Source organism: Symphalangus syndactylus, chromosome 15 (genome assembly GCF_028878055.3).
Source record: "Symphalangus syndactylus isolate Jambi chromosome 15, NHGRI_mSymSyn1-v2.1_pri, whole genome shotgun sequence".
In the NCBI taxonomy this organism is placed as follows: domain Eukaryota; kingdom Metazoa; phylum Chordata; class Mammalia; order Primates; family Hylobatidae; genus Symphalangus; species Symphalangus syndactylus.
The window spans coordinates 58930695-58953245 of NC_072437.2; the positions used below are offsets into that span (position 1 = coordinate 58930695).

The following is a 22551-nucleotide window of genomic DNA, read 5'->3' on the forward strand; positions in this document are numbered from 1 at the left end:
CCTTGAAATTATAGTTCTACTTCTGTTCTGTTTCCCTTTTCCTAGGAAAAAAATATCAACAAGTTCCACATTTTTACTAACATGATTTACCTATTTACCAATATCATGTGAACCAATTGATATTACAGAAAAGCCTTTTTCAGTGGAACAGATTATAATAACTATCAACATTTTGGGAGTGGGTAGAAGGAGATTTGGGGTATTATATGTTACATAATTTTTCATGTATTTCAGCAGTAAGAAAATAGATAATATCTAAAATAGTAAATCAATACATAAAATTAATAAACATTATTTAATAGATCGAGGAAACTAAACTATGAGGATCAAGCCGGGCATGGTGGCTCATGCCTGTAATCCCAGCACTTTGGGAAGTCGAGGCGGGCATATCACAAGGTCAAGAGTTTGAGACCAGCATGATCAACGTGGTGAAACCCGATCTATACTAAAAATACAAAAATTAGCCCAGTGTGGTGGCATGCGCCTGTAATCTCAGCTACTCGGGAGGCTGAGGCAGGAGAATTGCTTGAACCCGGGAGGCGGAGGTTGCAGTGAGCCGAGATCATGCCACTGCACTCCAGCCTGAGTGACAGAGAAAAAAACAAAACAAAACAGTATTTTCCTCTGGGGACAGGAACTGGGATGTAGACCACTTCATTCAATCATTAGCTCTTGTGTTTTACTTTCTATCTGAGGTATATTATATGGTTTTGATTAAAAATCAATAAAAGTAATAAAAATATGAACATTATTTTATCTAACAACAAAGCTTCTAATCCCAAATGGGAAGGATAACTATTTATCTTTGCCCTTGGCCTACCACTTAAACAAACTGATTATTCTAAATATTCATATTAAAATTTTACTATGAAGAGGAAGAGTGCTTGGAAATTCTGTCCAAACTCTTCTCTAGCTTGCTTTTATCTCTACCCTCCATGAACTTGTGATGCAGCAGAGAAGGTGATTTTCATCAGCCTAAAGGAGAAAGCCTGGGCTTAGTTATCCCTGACTGTTTTGAAGGAATCTTGAACAAGGTACTTAACATTTTTTTTTAAGCTCTAACTATAGGATGGATTCATCATAATGACTTTGCTATATTATTGGAGATATAAAGTTATATATAAATGTAAAGCACCTGTTTATGGTAAGAGTTCAATAAGTATTAATTATCTTCATGTAAATAATGTTAAAATATGCTTTAAGTTCAGAAACTCTAAGCAAATTTGATTTGCTTTAGGACTCTCAAAGTGGAAAAATCATACTTAGTAAATATTTTAATGCACAATTTCCCAGTACAAATAGAGGCTTTAAGATAATTTAACACTTTGGTTTTCTCAAAACAATTACTCTTTTTTGACTTTACATCATGCAATCTGAGTACCTTATGTATTTCATGCTCAGGGTGCTGAGAGATGATGGTTCATTTCCCTTTCCAGTATTATCCACTTTGAAGTAAACAAGTCAGTGTGAGCTAATGTGCCACTTTAATAACAGCTATTCACTGTTAAGTCAATAAAAGGAGACTGAGTTTGGCTGTACAAAAATTTTTTAACAGCATATAATCTTCTAATTTCTGAATTGTTTCCTTTTCATAATATTGGCCTTAGCTGGAGAAAAGGGCATGTATTTTGGGAGCATCATACTTCTTCCTGTCCCGCAGTTAATGAGGCACATGAAGCATTGACTGGGACTTGATCATGCGTACAGAACAGGCAGCCAAAAGGAGGCACATTCTTCTCTCGCAATGAAACCATCTGCAGCCAATCCCAGCAGGTTTTCCTTCAGGGCTGTAAGCAAAAGGCAAGAATACAGATTGTTTCTCATTCGAAACCATTTTAGTGCAGCAAAGGCAAAAGGCAAGGGGGAAAACTTAAATAAACATATACAGATGTCTTTTTCCAGGTTATTTCCCATTTTCCAAATCCTGACTTTGAGTTCTATAATTAAGAAAAAAAATTCTCAGATGAAACTAAGTATATTTTCTTACATTAGAGAAACAGGGCCATGTATGAAGAGATGCACATCTGCTGGGTCTTGATTTTAATCATTTATTTGATAGATGTTTCTGGACAAACAGACTCAGCCATGACCAGATGTAGCATGTCTCTGTTAATAATCTGAGTTAATTGAGTCTCCCTTTTGCCCATTTGCCAGTTATCTATGGATCCAGATTGATTGGTTTTCTTTTTCCTTTCTTTCCCCCTACTAGACAGTTAGAGACACATAAACCTAGAGGTTAGCAGGGATAAGAATGTTATTATGATGTTACTGTAACTGGAAGTAGGTGCCAATGTTTACTTTCTGAGAGCAGTTGAACAAAAAGGAATTCAATAAACTTTTCTTAGAAAGTTTCACAGAAACTGTTGATGACTTAAAAGTGTTTTTCCTTTTGATTAAGGAAAATAGAGGGGAGGAAGGGGGAAGGAAATATTAAATGGAATGTATTCACTGCTGGAATATAGATTTTCATTGCTCTGACTGAGTGCTTGGTAGAGATTTTCACCAAATCTAATAATCACTTTCTCAGTAGGCTGCAAAAAATTAGATTGTGTTTCTCATAATCAAGGCCTATTTATCAAACACACTACTTAAGAATTTCATTGTTGTTGATAACTAGCACATGTTATTTACTTATAAATCTTGCTTAAAACGATGCATTTTGTTAAAGAGATGAACATTGCAGAGCAAGTGACACAGAGTTTAAGTGATCAGCTGATTATAATCATTCAGCAGTAAAAGAAGCTACTATTGGTGATAACAGTCTTGTAAAAATGTAGTTGGAAATTTAATATGAACTACAGACAGAAAAAAACAGCGTCTTTAAAAAAAAACAATAATTTCATCAAACCTAAACAAAACACATCTCTAAAAGACAAGACTATCAGCAGGGAGGTTAGTGTTATAAACACAAGAAATATCAATGTACTTGAGAATTGTATGCTAGTGTTATTGTTGAGAGAATGTTACAAATTTTGAAAAGATAATTTTGTGTCTGAATGGTAATCCTAATGAATTTATAAATACTTAAACCACAATATCCAACTGTATAAAAGGAGTTTTCTCTTTAGTATAAAATGTTTCCCTTTTGGTGATCCTTTTGAAATATGAGTTGGTAGTTCTACATGTAGAGACGAGTACTAATTTTAACTTCATAAAAATGATGAAATAAAGAGGTGTTTTCAATAGAAAAGGAAAGTAATGTCAAAAAGCATAAAATACTCTAAAATAAGAAACAATGAAATGTACACTGTATTTTTAGTTACCTTTTTCCAAGTCTATCTCCAGAACTGAAGTGTGAGTTTCTTGGGAACAGACATAACTATACCTTATTCATCTTGAATTTCTAGCTCCAGGTACGTTGCCTGACACATAGTGGTTGCTTAAAAAATGGTTTATTGAGTAAATTGAATAAATCAGTAGTAAATGTAGGCAATGAAAGCCTCAATTAATTTTTCTTCTACACTTGGGAAATGACTAATACATGGGTAAAAAATCTTAGAATTAACTACCCACCTATCTGATTTCTAACCTGAATTGATATCTTCTTGAAGAAAATATTCAACTTTAATTTGTGCCCCCAAAATAAAATGAAAACAGAAGCTATTGCTCGTACGTTCTTTAAATACAGAGAAAATTCTACTTGGAGCAAGACAGAATTCTCACAGAGTATATCATTGGTATTTATACATTCAATGTTCTTTTCTATCTTTGGTTTAGACACGTATGAACTCCTTGTTTTAGAGAACTGAACATCATTTCCCTGCCATTTTCTCCCAGTTCCTTCCCTCTCTCCGTCCTGGCTCCTTTTTCTCCTTCCTACTTACTTTCCTTTCTTTATTCTTTCCTCCCCTCCTTTGTGTGTTTAAACATTTAAATAAAGTCGGCATGACATTTTTTAAGTAGCGATGTTTTCCAATTCATTATGCAAATATGAATTTAGGTTACAGAAAGAATATACTGTTCATGAAAAAGTAGAAAATTATTTTATTCAAGCTATTGCAATAAGAAGAGCACTCCAGATGCTCAGCTGCCCAAAATATCAGCGTGTATCAGTATGGTGGTTTTGCTTTACTTTTAGAGAAAGGAGTACCAAGTTATAGATGGGGTGATTTTACAGTTGAGACGGTTTTTGTAAATTGGAAGAATCTGAATCAAGAAATGTTTATCTCTTTGTGTGGACATAAACAAAGACCACTTAAATAAGAAGAAAAGAAAGTTATTTATTCAAAGATTGCTGTAGCAAGTGAGTGAGCTACCAACCATCATTTGCGTTTGGCAGAGACTCAAAGGCACATAGGGTAGTGGGAAAGCTTTATGATGGAAAAGAGGGAGGGCTTCAGGTAGGACATGATTGGAGGCTGTTGGCATGGGGAAGGTGCAGACAGGCTAATTAGAAGTGGGGCATCCTATGTGATTGGTTAGGGGTATACATTTGACTATCCCTTGTTTGGTCCCAAGTTGGAAGTGGGGGCAATAGTTAGCGAATCTGTCAATTACTAATGAAGTCCTGGCTATGTGGGACTAATTTTTATGAGGGTTTTTGTTTAGATTCTTGACTGGGTGCTAGAGAGAGTCTGACTTCCTGCAAACCTGATTTATAGATTAAAATTGTCTTCCTGGACTAGTTACTATAAATGGCATATTGGCTTTCTAGGCTAGTTGTATACAGATTGTTGATCAGATATTCTATTTTGTATGCAGTCTGACCATTGTCTATTTGTTATTCATTTTCTCAATGTCTACCTAGTTTCAGGGTGGAGAAAAAACAGCTGAGTTAATCATTTATGAGATCAAAAATGGGAATTTTGAGATCTATGTCAAGGAAGTCAGCTGTGAATCTTTTGTGAGATGTAAGGCCAAGGGTGATTCCTTGCAGCAAATCATTTCCCCACAGCACAAAAAGTCGGGGACAAACTTTAGAAAATAAAAGTTTGGGGGTGGAATTAATCTTCACTGTTTACTGGGGACACTGAACTTAGGTAAAGTTCATCATTGTCAAGTTTAATCTTCGTGTGTTAAGCCAAATAGGATCTAAGAATATCAAGTACTGCCATAGAACAAGATGAGTTTAGTCACTCTTGACCATATTTGACAAAAAGGAATTTCTGAAAATGGCAAGTAAGAAAAACAACCATCAAAATGTGTATGTGGTTATGAGAATAGAGGATAGCATTTTTAGTTTCCTGTCCAAGTGCTCTTCCTTGTACGTCAAGTGCATAAGGAAGACAAGATAGTCAATACTTAGATGTGTAGTATAAACCTCAGCAACATGCTTTCCAGTGGGAGGCTTCTCGTGGCCCTAGGGCTGCGGCCAGTCATTGAGACAGCTCAGATAGTGAAACCAAAGAAACATGTTCTAAGCAAAATTTACAAAATAAAGAAATCACTAAAAACTAGTTTACTCCAAAATTTTTATCAGTAGATCACATCTCACTCTAAAGCTCTAGTTCTGAATTTCTTACCATTAACTTATAGTTTTTAGATATTAGGCTCAATATGCTTAGAAATATACTAAAATATTAGCTCCTCTCTCCCGCCGCCCTCCATCCAAAAACAGTTACTCTGAGGATCAGTGTGTTAATACATAATCATCATCTTGAGTAGTTGCACAGAGTAATGTTAAATAAATACTATTATTTTTACTTTTTATGAGTTTCTCAGCAGTGTAGAAAACTAGTTCTGCTTCTAGGGAAACATATGCTTCCCCACTTCCCGCCCCCCTCCCCAGACGGAGTCTCACTGGCTCTCCGCTCATGGCAAACTCCGACCCCGGGGCTCAAGCGATTATTTCCTGCCTCAGCCTCCTGAGTAGAAAGTGCTGGGATTATAGGCATCAGTCACCATGCCCGGCCACGTGTGCATTTTTAAGAACAAATCCCTCTAGTAGTTATCCAATCTGATCCTGCAGAGATTACGCTTTTTCATTGCCATTGAAATATTTTACAACGCCTTAAATTGTAAATAACTGATGGAATTGAAAAATAATTATTTTCTATAAATGTGCAAATAAATTCTGTTGAAGATTCAATTGACTCCCTTCACTCACTGTGGAAGCAGCAGGAGTTTTTTGAAATTAAATGCATAAAAATATTCCTTATCTATAAATGTCTGTTTTAAGGTTTTCTTTTGAACTGGTTGTGACATCTTACTGATTCTCTTATTAATAATGAGTTAAATTAAAATTTTAAGACATGTACACTTCATATTTGTATGAGAGAAATGATTTTAATTTCTTTGAAATTTTCTTTTAACAGAAGTTTACTTTAAAAAACATACCCTTAGATATCAAATAAAGCAAATAAAGTCTTAATTTTTAATTAGAAGTGTTTTCTTATATTAACTGATGTAATTGGCCTTTTTAAATCAATGTTTCTTTTTATTCCTATCCTCAAATATTTTTGCATGATTTTTGAAAGATAAGTTGTTTTTGGTTTGTGGGTGTGTTGTGTGGAACTATGCTTTTATTTTTCCCCCAATTTATTGATGTATTGAGTTTTTAATCTACTTGGGTAGTTTAAAGTTTTTAATTGCAGAATATTTCTTTAATTTTCAACATTAGAAATGAACAAATATATTTTAGCTTCTCCAAAATAAAATGAAATATTTAGCATATATTTACTTTCTCTTCTTTTCCCACATTTCCTGGTTTCTGTATATATATATATATAAAATATAAAATTTTAGACATAATTATTGTTAACATTTTATAATGCACAGTCTCTTTCAATATTAATTTCACTTTATTTTTTCTATCCAAGTTTGGAGAATAATTTATACAATTCCATATTTGACTAGTTTCAATGTATATTACCATTCCTATTATACCATAGCTTATCTTTTCTTTTTTTTTTTCTTTTTTTTTCTTTTTTTGAGATGGAGTCTCGCTCTGTTGCCTAGGCTGGGGTGCAGTGGCGCGATCTCGGCTCACTGCAAGCTCTGCCTCCTGGGTTCACACCATTCTCCTGCCTCAGCCTCCCGAGTAGCTGGGACTACAGGTGTCTGCCACCATGCCCAGCTAATTTTTTGTATTTTTAGTAGAGACGGGATTTCACCATGTTAGCCAGGATGGATCTCCTGACCTCATGATCTCCCTACCTCGGCCTCCCAAAGTGCTGGGATTACAGGCGTGAGCCACCGCACCTGGCCTATCTTTTCTTAAATTCATTATTTGAACACCAGTAGTCAGAGGGTATATTTAAGTACATTTTCAAGGAAAGATACCTGAGTACCATACTTGTCTAAGTTATATTAAACTAGACTTGAGAGTCTGGATACATAAAGGGACAATGGCCAAACCATATATGACTATAACACTTTGTCCTACAACCTCTACAGCAACCAGCTCAGAAAGCCAACACAAAATTACTGCAGAATCTGCCCATAATAGATGAAACTTGGCCAAAAACTTCCAACTTTCCTGTTCTCTTCCCATCCGTAATTCCAACTATAGAATGCCAAATATGCTTCCTGAACATATCACATAAGATGCCATAATTTTATTTACCTTACCTATAGCCTTTCCTTTAACTCAAGCATCCCGGAAATCTTCCCCCTCACTGCCTCCAAGGAGACTGGCTTGGGTTTTTATTAACTCAAAGGCGGGATCAAGGTGAAAGTTCCCACATGAGGGCAGAGCTTTTGTGCTTTAAGTATCTTGCTAGTCCCCAAGAAGGGAGCATACAGCCTTCCTATTAAATTGAATTAAATTAAATTGCCCAAATGTGAGGAGGAAGGGAAAGAAGAAGTGAGACTTAAAAAATTGAGGCTGTGAAAGTTGTCAGCAGTCAAACATAACATGCAGTCAGACTCTTTATTATATAGAGAAAGTAACAATAGAAAGTAACAATAAAAATGACAATAGATAGTAACAATAAAAATGTAGAAAGTAACAATCAAAAGTAACAAGAGAAACGTCTGTAGAAAGTAACAATAGAAATAACAATAGAAAGTCTCAGAAATAGAGGAAATAAAGTAGAGCTAAGGGGAAATTTTAGAACTGAAATAATAACTAACAGTTAAAACTGAACAAATGGGCTCAAGAACAGAATGAAGAGAATGGAAAAATCAGATAACTAGAAGACAAAATATTTAAAATTACTGAATCTGAACAAAAGAGAGAAAAATAGACCAGAATAAATGAACAGAGCTTTAAGAGTCTGTTCATGAATTGATCATGAATTGATCATTCATGTCATTGGAGGTCTAGGAGAGCAGAAAGAGGATAACATTTAAAAAATGCTCAAGGAAATAATAGATAAACTTTTCTAAAACACCTAAACCTATGGATTTAAAAACTTGTGCAAATGCCAAAGAGTAACTCAAAGAAAGACACATTATAGTCAAACTTTTGAAAACTAAGACCAAGAAAGAAATCTTGAAATCAGGCCAGGGAGGTGGGTGGGGGTGCGCAGGACAGAAAGGATACCTTACTGATGGGAAAAAAGAACAATTTGAATAGCAGCAGATTTCTCATTAGAAACCATAAAGGCCAGAAGGAAGTAGCACAACATGTTTTCAAGTGCTGAAAGAGAAAAAAAGACCAATCCACCTGAACAATTATTCAGAGTATTGTGCTAAGTAAAAGCCTCATTCTGAAAAACTTACCATGGTGTATATTATTCAATTTATATAATATTTTTAAATGACTACATTATAGAAACTGAGAACAGATTAGTGGTTGCCAGGGCTTAAGGATAAAGATGAGTGGGTGGTTATAAATATGCAGCATGAGGAATACTTAGAGTGATAAAAATGTTGTGTGTTAAATGGGTACAAGAAAAAAAAGGAGAATGAATGAGACCTACTATTTGATTGCACAACAGAGTATAGTGAATAATAACTTAATTGTACATTTTAAAATAACTAAGAATAAAGTGTAATTGGATTTTTTGTAACACAAAGGATAAATACTTGAAGAGATAGATACTACATTCTCCACAGTGTGGTATTTCACATTGCATGCCTGTATCAAAACATCTCATGTACCCCATAAATATATACACCTACCATGTACACACAAAAATTAAAAATAAAAAAATGAAAAAAAATTGTCTTGACTGTATCAATGTTAATATCCTGGTTGTGACATTATACTATAGTTTTGCAACATATTACAACTGAAGTAAACTGAGTAAAGGGTACATGAGATGTCTCTGTACTAGTCTTACAACTGCATATCTTGAATTACATTTTTTAATTAAAAAAAGGAAACATAACTAGAGCCTTGCTTGTACCTATTTTATCCTGAGTTATTCTCGACACTGGATACAGATTAGAAGCCCAAAGTATAAAAAATACTAATAGTTGGCCGGGCACGGTGGCTCAAGCCTGTAATCCCAGCACTTTGGGAGGCCAAGGCCAGCAGATCACGAGGTCAGGACATTGACACCATCCTGGCTAACAAGGTGAAACCCCGTCTCTACTAAAAATACAAAAAATTAGCCGGGCATGGTGGCGGGCGCCTGTAGTCCCAGCTACTCGGAGAGGCTGAGGCAGGAGAATGGCGTGAACCCGGGAGGCGGAGCTTGCAGTGAGCCGAGATTGCGCCACTGCACTCCAGCCTGGGTGACAGAGCGAGACCCCGTCCAAAACAAACAAAAAACAAAAAACAAAACCTAATAGTTGGCTGGGTTCCATATCAGATCAATTAAATCGTGATCTGTGAAACTGTGTCTTGAACAGGTTTTTTGTTTTGTTGGTGTTTTACTTTTTAGCACAGATCATCTCAAATATAACAGTATAATATAATAAAAAGAACTTCCCATATGCACTTCACTCAGCTTCAAAAGCAACTAATATTTTGTCTTTGTTTTATTTATATCATCTACACTATCTTATTTTTCCTTTATTTTCTCTGTATTCCTTTTCAACTTTTTTGGGTTATTTTAAATAATTCAATTTAAAATTGGATAATTTTAACTATATCTTCCTTTCTGTTTTATGGGGTTATTTTAAATTAAACAGTAAATATATTTTCATTCCACTCATAAATACTTAAGTATCCATTTCTGATAAACGCAATGTTTTTAATATAATCATGCTGTTATAACACATAAATTTAACGATAATCTCATAATATAAAACATCCATCATCAAACACCCAATTCACACTAATGTTTTCATTTTATCAAAAGATGTCTTTTTTTTTGTTTTGACAGAGTCTCACACTGTTGCCTTGGCTGGAGTACAGTGGCGCAATTTCGGCCTACTGCAACCTCCACCTCCCAGGTTAAAGGGATTCTTGAACTCAGCCTCCCAAGTAGATCTCATTTTTTAACAATCACTTTAATTCTCACATCAATTTCATGATGGAATTTTCTCTTAAACTTTTAACCAGCTTGTTGTTTGAATCATGAAACAAAGGGAGTTCATACACTATAATTAATATATCTTTTAAAGACTCTATAAGTTTTCCCACAAACTCATTTTTCTTCTAATATTATTCTTAAGAAATCATTTTGCATATTTTATAACATTTTCAAGTCTGGATTTTGTGTATTACATTCTAGTGTTGCCATTTAACATGTGTCTCTGTCTCTTATATTTCCTGTAAACTGGATATACAGGCTTGATAAGAATACTACTGGGCTTTTTTTTTTTTGGCTGGACTTCTTCAGTAGTACTCTTGTACATTTCTCTTCGGCATCACAAAATGTATAGTTGTCTCTCCTTTTGCGACCTAGAGAAAGAAAAACAGAAGTTGATTCCAGCCTATCCCCATTATTTTTAAAAGCTTGAATAATGGTAATATTTTATTATTCCTTCTTCATTTATTAGTTGGTAAATGTCTATGAAGAAACGTTTTTTAATCATTAGTTGGTAACTCTAAAGGAATAGTAACTTTAATTTTATATACTGTTTTCCAAAACAATGAGAATTGGTTTCCTGAAATTATCCTATGAGTTTTTTTTTTTTTTTTTTTTTGCTGTTTTGATGGTTGTATTTAAATGAAAATAAAATGTGCACATGCGGTGTCTATTGATTTTTTTCTCTGCACAGCCCGGCTCTGGGATTGGTGACTCTGATGGCCAGCTGTGCTCTGGGCTGCTCTTTCTGTGGTGGGTTTGTGGTTCTTGGAGGCAAAATTGTAATCAATCTCAGCAGAGTAAGATTTGTTGCACGTCAGCTGCATTTCCAGGTCCTTGACTTTGTGGACCAGGAACTTCTGGAAACCACTGGCAGCATGAGTTTTGTTTTTAGTTGCTCCCATATGTAGGGCATCTAGATCCAGCCCTTGAACCTTCTACAAACCCTGTTGTCAATACTTCTGGGTTTTCACCAGTTATGCTTATTTTTGACATATTGTCTGACTAGTGCCAGGTGAACTTGGTCCTCTCTTTTTGATGATTTTGTGCTTCATGCAGGGTCTGAGTGCAGCCATGTTGCCAATTAGGAGATGGCTGCTACCTCTCTAGGCAGTGCTGAGATTTTCTTTTTTCTTTCTTTTTTTTTTTTTTTTTAACGTTTATTTGAAGCTCAGTGGTACATGGGCAGATTTGGTACATAGGTAGACTTGTGTTGTGGGGGTTTGTTGTAAAGATTATTTCATCATCCAGGTATTAAGCCTAGTACCCATTAGTTATTTTTCTTTATCCTGTCTGTCCTCCTGCTCTCCACCCTCCTATGTGCCCCAGTGTGTGTTGTTCCCCTCCCTTTGTCCATGTGTTCTCATCATTAGCTCCCACTTATATGTGACAACGTGCAATATTTGGTTTTCTGTTCCTTCCTTAGTGTGCTAAGGATAAGGCCTCCAGCTCCATCCATGTCCCTGCAGAGGACATGATCTTATTGTTTTTCATGGCTGCATAATATTCCATGTTGTACATGTACCATATTTTCTTTATCCTTATATGTGTGTTTTGGAGTACTAGTATGACCTCATGGATTTAAACATTTTATGCTTTTGAAACCATTACTTTTTCTCCAAATTTATATTTAAATGTTATCAACTTTGGTCTGTGATAAGTGATTCAATTTGGCTCCTACATCCTTTTGACATGACCCTTGTAAACTCCTATACATCTTATTTTTGATATGAAAGGACGTTCCAGGAGAGTTTTGTTCACTTCATGCTCATACCTAAAATATAAAAATACTTGGTTTCTTTAGTGAGTAATGATATTTAAATACTACAATATGGACTGTAGTAGTACTTATTGCTTTTGCATTGGTCTATGTTTCTAGAACTCTTTAATGCTAGAAATGTATATTATGTTTTAAAATACGTTAAGAGTTCAAGCATAAAATAAAATTTAAATTCACAACCATATCTGTAATCAGCATTTTTTTCTTTTCACACTAAATAAACTCCAACATTATTACTTATTTGCTAGCTCAGAAAAATAATTCCACAACACTACTAACAATGTGATACTCAAATTAGTTTAGACAGTCTTGCTCCCATTTTTCAGGTAATCACAGCAAAGAGCCAAGTAAAATTATTGTATTTTAAAGTTACTTGAAGGAGTTTCCTTATTTGGGACTATTCTGTCAACTCAATATATTTGTGTAACTTTTCTTTTTTAAAGAGGTTACTTTTGGGCTGGGCACAGTGGCTCACACCTGTCATCCCAGCACTTTGGGAGGCTGAGGCGGGTGGATCACTTTAGGTCAGGGGTTCAAGACCAGCCTGGTCAACATAGCAAAACCCCATCTCTACTAAAAATACAAGAATTAGCTGGGCATGGTGGCATGCACCTGTAATCACAGCTACTCAGGAGGCTGGGCTCGAGAACCGCTTGGACCCAGGAGGTAAAGGTTGCAATGAGCCGAGACTGCACCACTGCACTCCAGCCTGGATGACAGAGTGAGACTCCATCTCAAAAAAAAAAAAAAAAGAGGTTACTTGGTTACTTTTGTAAAATTTAATTTAAAGAAAATCTTTGGAAAAATAGTATATGGTTTTAAAGACAAATTTATAAAATATAGCACATTCAAAAACTTTAAGTTATGGTAAAGACTTTGTATATGCACATTAAAATTTTCAAAATGAATATTCAGATGGCTATGTAGATAATAAACATTAAATAAAATGCAACAATAAATGACTATCACCTCACTGATGACCCTTTTAAAGAACATATAATGTTCTTCAATGGGTCTTATTAAATGTGTGAAGCAGTTATTGTCACAACCCTTTCAAATCCACAATAATTCAATGAGGCAACTTTATGCTTTACCAGGAAATTCCATTATTAGCTGCTGGCTAATATCTCCTCTTTATTTGATTATATCAAGGTTTAAATATCTATTTCAAATGCAACAAAATTTTCCATTAATATATTAGAACTTTGTGTTTGCTACTTCTCCCTTATGAATACTAGACTATTTTAAGCCAAAGTGTAATTCTTTTTTCTAGTAAAAAATAAAATGTTCTCTTGAGTACATATGGACACAAAGAAGGGAACAACACACACTGAGGCCTATTTGAGGGTGGAGGGAAAGAGGAGAAGGATGGAAAATCTACTATGCGATGGGTAGCATACCTAGGTGGCATAATAATCTGTATGCCAAACCCCCGTTTACCTATATAACAAACCTGCACATGTAGCCTTGAACCTAAAGTTTTTAAAAGTTGTCCTTTTTTAAAAAGAATATTTGTTTTGGATTTCTTGGGGATATGCATCCTGGAAAAATAATACTAATTTATCTTTATATCTATAAAATAATTTTCAGTCTGAAAAGTAGATTAGACTTAACTTATGGACTGGATTATCATTTAATTTTTTTTAAAAAAAAGATCAATGTTTTCAAATTCTAAGTGGTTTCAATTTTTTTTTGAAATTGGAAACTGTTAAAGTTGAAGCTAGTTTTTTGGAGGGATATTAAAAAATGCATGTGCAGTACTGGGACAGAGCTTCCCTTTCTCCAGAATTTCGCAATTTTCATCCTTATACTACACTGTAATGCTTAGCCATAATGTTAATTGAAATGTAAGCAGCACTAAAGACTGAAAATATTTTAAACTATAAGTTGTGGGTGAAAAGTATTGAGTACTTTGTACCACCTTCCACATTTAGGCAAAGATAGATTGAAATCAAGAATAGAAATAATTTAACATCTCACTAGACAATTACATGTTAGATTTAATAGAAAAATAACTGTCATGGTGGGACAGAAAGTCCAGAATTTCCAAAATTTAGAAAATCTCTGAGTTGTCTAGTCAACATGATTTAAGATTTTCTTCTAGACTAGGTCAATCTATTGGCAAACTGGAGATGAAGACTTAAATTAAGAAGCAAAAAGTTAGTAGTACTTGTAATAATCTTATTAAATTATTATTAATTAAATTACTTATTTATTATTTATTAACTATTATTTATTATTAAATTATTAAATTAAATCTTATTATTAAATAATAAGAAACAACCCCATGGAACACATCACAATATTACTTTATTGTGTATCATTCATTATCAGTATGTTTGCATAAAAGCAAATTCTATCAAGTCTTAGTATGTGAGTCCTCATCCAAGGACACATGGTTTTCTATCCCAATCTATAAAGCTGAATACCAGAGTCTTTAGGAAAAATTCACATAATATGAATAATTTTCCAAATAAATAAATATTATATGTATAAATAATTTACAGAAATAAAACTTTCGCTTTGATATGGCCTGGCTTTTTGTCCTCACTCAAATCTCATCTTGAATTGTAATCCCAACGTGTTGGGGGAGGGACCTCATGGGAGGCGATTAGATCATGGGGGCAGTCCCCCCATGCTATTCTCATGACAGTGAGTTCTTATGAGATCTGATGGTTTTATAACGGGCTTTTCCCCCTTGGCTTGGCACTTTTCTCTCCTGCCACCTTGTGAAGAAGGACATGCTTACATCCCCGTCTGCCATGATTGTAAGTTTCCTGAGGTCTCTCCAGCCATGTGGAATTGTGAGTCAATTAAACATCTTTCCTTTATAAATTACCCAGTCTTGGGTATTTCTTCATAGCCAGATGAGAATGAATTAATACATGCTTGTTTACTTATAAGATCATAAAACATCCAAAGCTGATGGCTTGTAATGATTAAAGTTTTTAAACATAATTCACTATTCTATTCAATAAATGAAATATAGATAAAAATAGTTATTTTATAGTAAAACATAATGTCACACTAATAAAAATAAGAATTTTTTTGATATATTTATTTGTATAAAGCCAAAAAAAGATCCAATTTTGTCACAAAGTCTGCAATGTAAAATTACTCTCTATAAGATAATGACACAAAACAAACATCTGAATTGTATAATGTCTTTTAAAATTATTTTTGTAATTTGGAAACATAAGCTGGAATGATTATTTATTCAAATCTACATATTTATTTTTAAATAGATTTTTAGATACTGAAACACATAGATATCTTTTAGCTTACAAAAAAAAAAAAAAAAAATGATGCTATAGACTAAGAACATGACCTTAATCAAGAAGTTTCACCACATGGTTCTCTGAAGAAGTCTGGATACTGAGGGATGACACGATCCCTGGGTTCAGCCTGTTCACCGTCTCAAAGGGATCGGAGTTGGCATTTAGCTGAATGTGGAGCAAGAGCAGACAGACGGCTATGCTGCTCTTCTGTTCAACAGCCTCATCACAAAGGACAGGTTCAACTTGGTGCAGGGTTTTGTGCTTGTCAGAATAGAATCCTACAAAAACATAGACAAATGTCATCATGAAAGCAGATATAGAACCTGTAACCTTCATAGAAAGGGCTTTGGAAGAAAATAAGTCACAGGTTACTGCCTTTTGACATCTCCCCACAAATTGGCCATGAAAGCTGTTTCCATGGTGATTTTACATCGAGCCATGACCTCTAATTCTCTTAGCATTCCAGATTCATCTTTCCATTTACTATAGCCTTCAAGATACATGTTATTATGCATAATGTGATATTTGGTTGACAAGGTTTTATTAAACTCATTTTGATTATCCAAGTTTAAAAAATGGGGGCTAGAAATAGTGTGGTTGATTTCACTGTTAAAAAAAAAAAAGACTAAAGAAATTGACCAATGGTTGAGGCTTAGCTCATTCAAAATTGCTGTGAGACCTTGAAAATGTCATGTCACCTATCTGAAACCAGGTTCCTGTTTCATTAACCATACAATTTTTGTTTGTCTATAGCATCTGTAGCAAGTCTTCTAAGCCAAACATCGCAAAACGTTATAATATGAATAATTTCTTTTTACTATTACATATTATGTAAATGTCTGTTGACTTATTCCTTTGAATAATGGCAACTCACATTCTGAAATATTTGATAATGATAGTCATCAAATAAATAGCAATTTTGACACTCGAATTAGAACAGTGAAATAGGCCATAACATAGAAGAATACATTCATTGACTTAAAACCCGTCATCATGTATTAAGATGTCTGAGAAAGTTAAAAGCTAATCAAACGCAATTTTAATATCAAAGAATGTGTCTGATGTCAAAACCAAAATAATAACACAGTGAATAAAATAATCAAAAAGGAAATAAAACAACAATTAGATACTGCAAAATAGCACAGTTTCTGACAATGCAGAAATGATGACCCAGTCTAATCACTGTATTAAACCTAGAATAATAGTTCAGAAAGTCGTTTTATAGGGTTTTGCAGAGTAGATATTTGCATATTATATTTGAAATTGAAGCATAGAATTGAACTCTATTAGTTCATTTACCCTCACTTGTTCTAATAAAATGTTTCCTTACAAACCACTTCACTCCATTAATTATACATGTTCTGCAGCAACGTTTGAGATCATCACAGAATTTTCACTGAAGCTGAAAATTCCAATGAGATAATTCTTTAGATTTTGTTGGATAAAAGGAGGACACTGGAACCTGACAATGAAGCAGGATTGTAAATCTTCTACTTTGCATTAGAAGGCGTTTTAAACCATGTCTATTAGTTTCCTTCTATAACTATTGTTTTGCAAGCTAGGAAATGTTGGTATCTGAAAGTAAGTCTTGTTATTCACCAAAATTTATTAAATTATGCAAGTCAGTTTATTTCCCCAGAAAGTGATGATTTTGAAAATGGCTGGTGTTGGCTTGTGTCACCTCAAAACAGAGTAGATGATTCCATACTAATGACTTAGTTGAAGAGAAATTTATTTTCTACTACCTTTTCTTGAGTTTGACATTTAGTGCACTTCAGAAAATCCAAACTGGCTAATGCTTTGTTTTGTTTCTTCTTGCCTTCATTTTGCAAGCTGATATAGAATGGCGGTGCTACTCAAACTTTAATATGCGTATTATCACCAGTGGATCTTCTTGAAGGGCAGATGTTTCTGATTCAGTATATCAGTGGTGGGAATTTGAACTTCTCTGCATTTCCATCAAGTTCCCAGGTAATGCCAAAGCTGCTGGACTGTGGACCATACTTTGAATAGCAAGGATTGAGAGGCAGAAAACTACTGGAAGCAGCATCTCTTACTGCTCCACTCACATTCACCTGTCTGGGGACACAGAAAAATAGCGTTAGTTATTGAAAGAGTAAACCAGCTTGGCAAAACTTGTAGTTATTTTAGATTCTAGGCAGGAAAAAGCCACTAAAGATTTTCACTGGAAAAGAAGAATATTAACTTTTCTAGCGTTCAGAAAAGTGAACATAAAATGAATTTTGAGCCAAACATCATAAAAAACAGTAACAGAAATAGTAGTAATACATGTGTATTGTGTAAGTAGAGGGCAAAGATGATTACTACACCAGGATTGCTGAATTCTGAGCCCCTGTCTGCTGAGAGTGGATATATGTAGTCTTTTCCAGCAAGTACTTTGAATTTCAGGAAAGCACACAAAATAAGCAAACAAACAAGCAAAAGAGGTAATAAAAAGATCCAACAGCCTTGTGGAAATCATTGCTGCTTTTCTCTGTACTAATAATTGTTAGGTCAGTTTGCAACACACAGGAAAAATTTTCCTCAAAGTCTGTGCAAAGGTAATTCAACTGAGATATCACAGGCAAAAAAATAGAATGGGAAATGTAAAAAGTTTACCAGGTGTAATTGAATGAAGGACAAGTTTCCTAATCTCTTGTTTACTCTGTTGGAGATATATTTAGGAGAATTTCCTAGTCTGCTTTATAACTTCCTCTTTGGCCACTATCTTGACCTGGAATAATTGCAAAAATAATGTATTAGAGCACAGTAATATTGTCCACAGCAAATCTGTCTATCTGTGCTCCTGTCCTCTGGCATCCACCTAGCTTTGTAATTCATTTCGTTTGGAAATGAAAAAATAAATACAGAACATTGCTACTTTCTGAGTTACATTTAGGGCATGATGTTGTTACTAAATTTACTGTCTTTCGCAGTAAGATAACCTATGCAATGGGATTTTTTGAGAAGTAATTTTATTTTAAATAAGCTTTAGTATAGAGGCATTTAATCTTGGCAGATATAATTTGCTGTCTTTGAGACATGCTACAGTTGGCGGAAGAGATTACTTTTGTCATGCTGATAAGAAACATGCCATGTGATGTACTATATCATACCAAGTGATGTTATTGTATGACATAGACATCAAATAACACCTTCCCTCAAACCATCTCTTTGTGTATGGACTGTCAGGTTGAATGGATGAACAATAGCAACATATAGGTTTCACACAGACCTTTCAAAAATTGTGAGCATTCATATTATGTGTTTTTCACAAGGAAGCTGTTTCTTATGCATTTTATGTTAAATTTGAAAAATATATATGCTGTGTGTGGATTCACTTTTATAATGTACTTTTTTCTAAAATTGTTTAATATTTACTTTTCAAGTTTTAGAATTGCAGTAAAATCCTACTGTAATTGCCAATGCTAGTGTTTGTCTGATTGTGATTTTTAAAAAATATAAACCAAAAAATCATTAGGACAATAATAAGTATGATTTCAAGTTATATGGCTCTTAAGCTCATTCAACAAATAATTTTATTTGGTTTTAGAAATAAAATATGAGCTATTTTCTTGTATTTCATTATCACAAAGACAGCAAAAACATTTATCAGTGAGTATTCATGTTACTATAACAAATAAGTATGCCACACTAAATTCAGACTGTGCGTGATACAAGCCTGCCATCTACTGACTACACAGGAAGTAGAAACCTACTTAGTCACAAGAAATGGATGAGACACTTCACAATTAATATTTAAATTTAAAGTAGGATAAAGTAATATTCTATATTTGACCACTTTTCAGTTCATAATGATAAAAACACCTTAGCACAATAGTCTCAGAAGTAGATTAGTATCCTAGTAAATAAAGACAATATAACACATTCAAATACTAATATAATCAATTTTTCTAATCATTAGCACTGTATTGAATCATCCTTGAGAAAAGATGACCTCTAATGAAAATAAATAATTTGAAGTTTCTTAACTGTATCAAAACCTGCCATGTAAAAAAGTAGTAATAGAGATTATAAAATTTTAAGTTTGTATAAATCCGATGCTTACTCGGTGATGAAAAAACTAGATAACAAAGTATTGCATACTGGACAAAAAATATGTAATTACTAGCATTTACAATAAAAAAGCTTTCCTTTTACAAAGAATGAAGGTAAAATTTATTGAAAAATCACAGGACGTGCATGTTATGAGTATGTTTGTATAAAATATTTTTGATACCACTTTAAAAATTAGAAAAGACATACCATTTATGTCTATGTCAATATTCATTTCTGTATATTTAAACATGCACAGAAAATAATATTTTGATAGATAAAAAATTGATGGCTATCATTAGGATAGAAGAAGGATGGGGACATTCTTATATTAAGGCCTCGCTTAGGAATAAAAACACTTTAAAATAAAATAAAAGTCATATGGTCAACCATGTTCTACTTTACTTCCCCTTGTGTCATCAAATTCAGTACATAGTTATATTTTATTCAATATTTAAATATTCATTTTTATCACCAAGTATTTTTATTTGAAATGGAATTATGATAAACAGTTATAGGCACATGACTTTCAGGGTTTTAGTTTTAGTTTTGTTTTTTAAATGACAATCTAAATTGATAATATATCTTTAGAAGTACATATGAATGCAAACAGCAAGTGGTACAGAAAAAAATTTTCATTAAAAATTTAAGATAAATTCTAAATTGATCAAACAAGCCCAAAATACAAAATCAACAAAATGTCAACCTCTAATAATATCTTGGTCATTCTCTGTTGTTTAAGTACTTCAAGACGGTCCTAGGTGATAAAAATTGGAGAATGTTAAGAGTTTTAATTTTTATCATCTTTTCATGTTGATAATAAATGAGTGGGAATTGGGCCATGATTTAAGATAGAAAATTAAAAGATTTGTAGCATTTATTAACTAGCTCTCAGGACCCTAATTATATAAGAAGTATAAATGCAGTCTTTATGTATAATTTAAAAAGTCATTTATTAGTCTACATATGATCATTTTGTGTGTTATAGTTTCATGTAATGATAACATATTTTTAATTAGCATTGCAAATGAGTAATGTCAATACATATAAATATTTCATGATATCCAGTTACCATCCAATATAACAAAAAATAGATTACCAATATTTGAACAGGAAAAATCAGAAACATCTTTTTATCCTTAACAATATTGTTAGTTTCTTCTTTTAAAGCTCCTATGACTCACTTACCTTACATAGAATGCATTACTAGGCCTTTGGAGAACAAAAAGGAAATAGACTAATATATAGAAAAAGATTGCTGTAAATACCATGGCAGTTCGTAACTTGTAAAACTTTCATAATAAATATAATGATAAAGATAAATCTGTCTGTACCTTGTGGAGTTAATTAGCAGTTGATTTAGAGTAGCAATAAATGGATACTTGCTGTTATGATTCTGAAGAGCATTCTTTAGGGAGTAAGTATGAAATATGAGTTAAAAGATTCCACTGAAAACAGCTAACTTGATTGATTTTCAGCTTAAGAATTGGAAACTCTTAATGATAATACATTAACAACATAGGAAAACACCTAAGACAAAATAGAACCTAATGTTCTCTAAGTTCACCAAATGCCCTGTTACAGAGCTATGTAGTATATAATATGCCATAAGATACAGATCAGAAACAGAAGTGGGTAAATTGACAAGTTTAACTGATTACACCAACTGAAAAGACAAAGAATGTATTTGTTGCTGAAACGTGCTGGACTAAAGAGCTATAGTTTTATTTTAAATCGAGTTACAATAACAAATAATACTAGTCAAATGTCAATTCCATAGCAACTAAATGAGTCCTAGCTTTCTACCAAGTAAATTCAAATCAGGAGTGAGAAGTACTCTATTTCCACAGCCTATTTTTCCTTCTAGTCTAAAAAGGCAATGCTTTTTAAAAGTCAGATGTACTGGACAAACATAAGGGAAAATAATCGCATTTTCAAAGCTACTTTGGAGAATAGAAAATTACTAACTTCGTGGACAAGGAAACTTTCATAGATATTTTAAATACACATGTTTAGCACATACAAGAATGAATTTTGTGCAAACTTAGTGTCAATTACAACAGAAGTCAGAATCGACTGTGGTGTACGTTCCTTAAACTTACACTTTATTTGGTGATGATGATATTACTCTAATGATGATTATGCAGGTAATGTATATAATGCCCTTAGCATGGTGCTCAGCAAACGTATTCCCACTCAATAATATTAACAGCTTTTCCTTAAGCTTCAAGGGTTGTAAATCTAGGAGTCAATAATCCAATATAAAAGTACCCACCTGGGCACGGTGGCTCACTCCTGTAATCCCAGCACTTTGGGAGGCTGAGGTGGGCAGATCACCTGAGGTTGGGAATTCGAGACCAACCTAACCAACATGGAGAAACCCCATCTCTACTAAAAAAAAACAAAAAACAAACAAACAAAAAATACAAAATTAGCCAGGTGTAGTGGTGCATGCTTATAATCCCAGCTACTCGGGAGGCTGAGGCAGGAGACTCTGTTGAACCCAGGAGGCAGAGGTTGGATTGAGCCGAGACTGCACAACTGCACTCCAGCCTGGGTGACAGAGTGAGACTCTATCTCAAAAAAAAAAAAAAAAAAGAAAAAATGTGTGTGGTGTGTGTGTGTGTGTGTGTGTGTGTGTGTGTATTCTAAAAAAAAAAAAAAAATACAAAATTAGCCAGACAGGCATAGTGGCGCCTGCTTTACAAGTAATCCCAGCTACTTGGGAGGCTAAGGCAGGAGAATCGCTTTAACCCAGGAGGCAGAGGTTGCAGTGAGCTGAGATTGCTCCATTGCACTCCAGCCTGGGCAACAAGAGTGAAACTCCAACGCAAAAAAAAATAAAAAAATAAAAAATAAAGAAAGTACACAGCAACTTTGGTATCTCAGAGAAAAGTGGGTTATATGAAAAACACCATTAGTAGTAATGTTACAGATTTAAGGTGAAGCTAGTAAATTTCTAACTGCAGGGTGGATTACTGGATGGAAATTTAATAACATATTCACAGGAGTCATACGATTTTGTAAAATGTACACATAAACATAACTTTTGTATTATTTTGCTTAAATTGTCTCCACTCTCAAAATTATATAAGCTTCAAGCCTCACAAACCAAAATCTACTTCTGGGTAAA

General features: G+C 33.8%; 1 long non-coding RNA gene across 1 annotated transcript; it reads right to left on the reverse strand.

Annotated features, from left to right (window-relative positions):
• Positions 1–1653: 1653 nt before the first annotated feature.
• On the reverse strand, positions 1654–18063 carry LOC129463630 (uncharacterized). The gene is made up of 5 exons (XR_008651248.2): positions 17982–18063; positions 17108–17441; positions 15413–15640; positions 10502–10678; positions 1654–1787 (listed from the first exon to the last, which is right to left on the reverse strand). It is a non-coding gene; the product is annotated as an uncharacterized lncRNA (long non-coding RNA).
• Positions 18064–22551: the final 4488 nt, after the last annotated feature.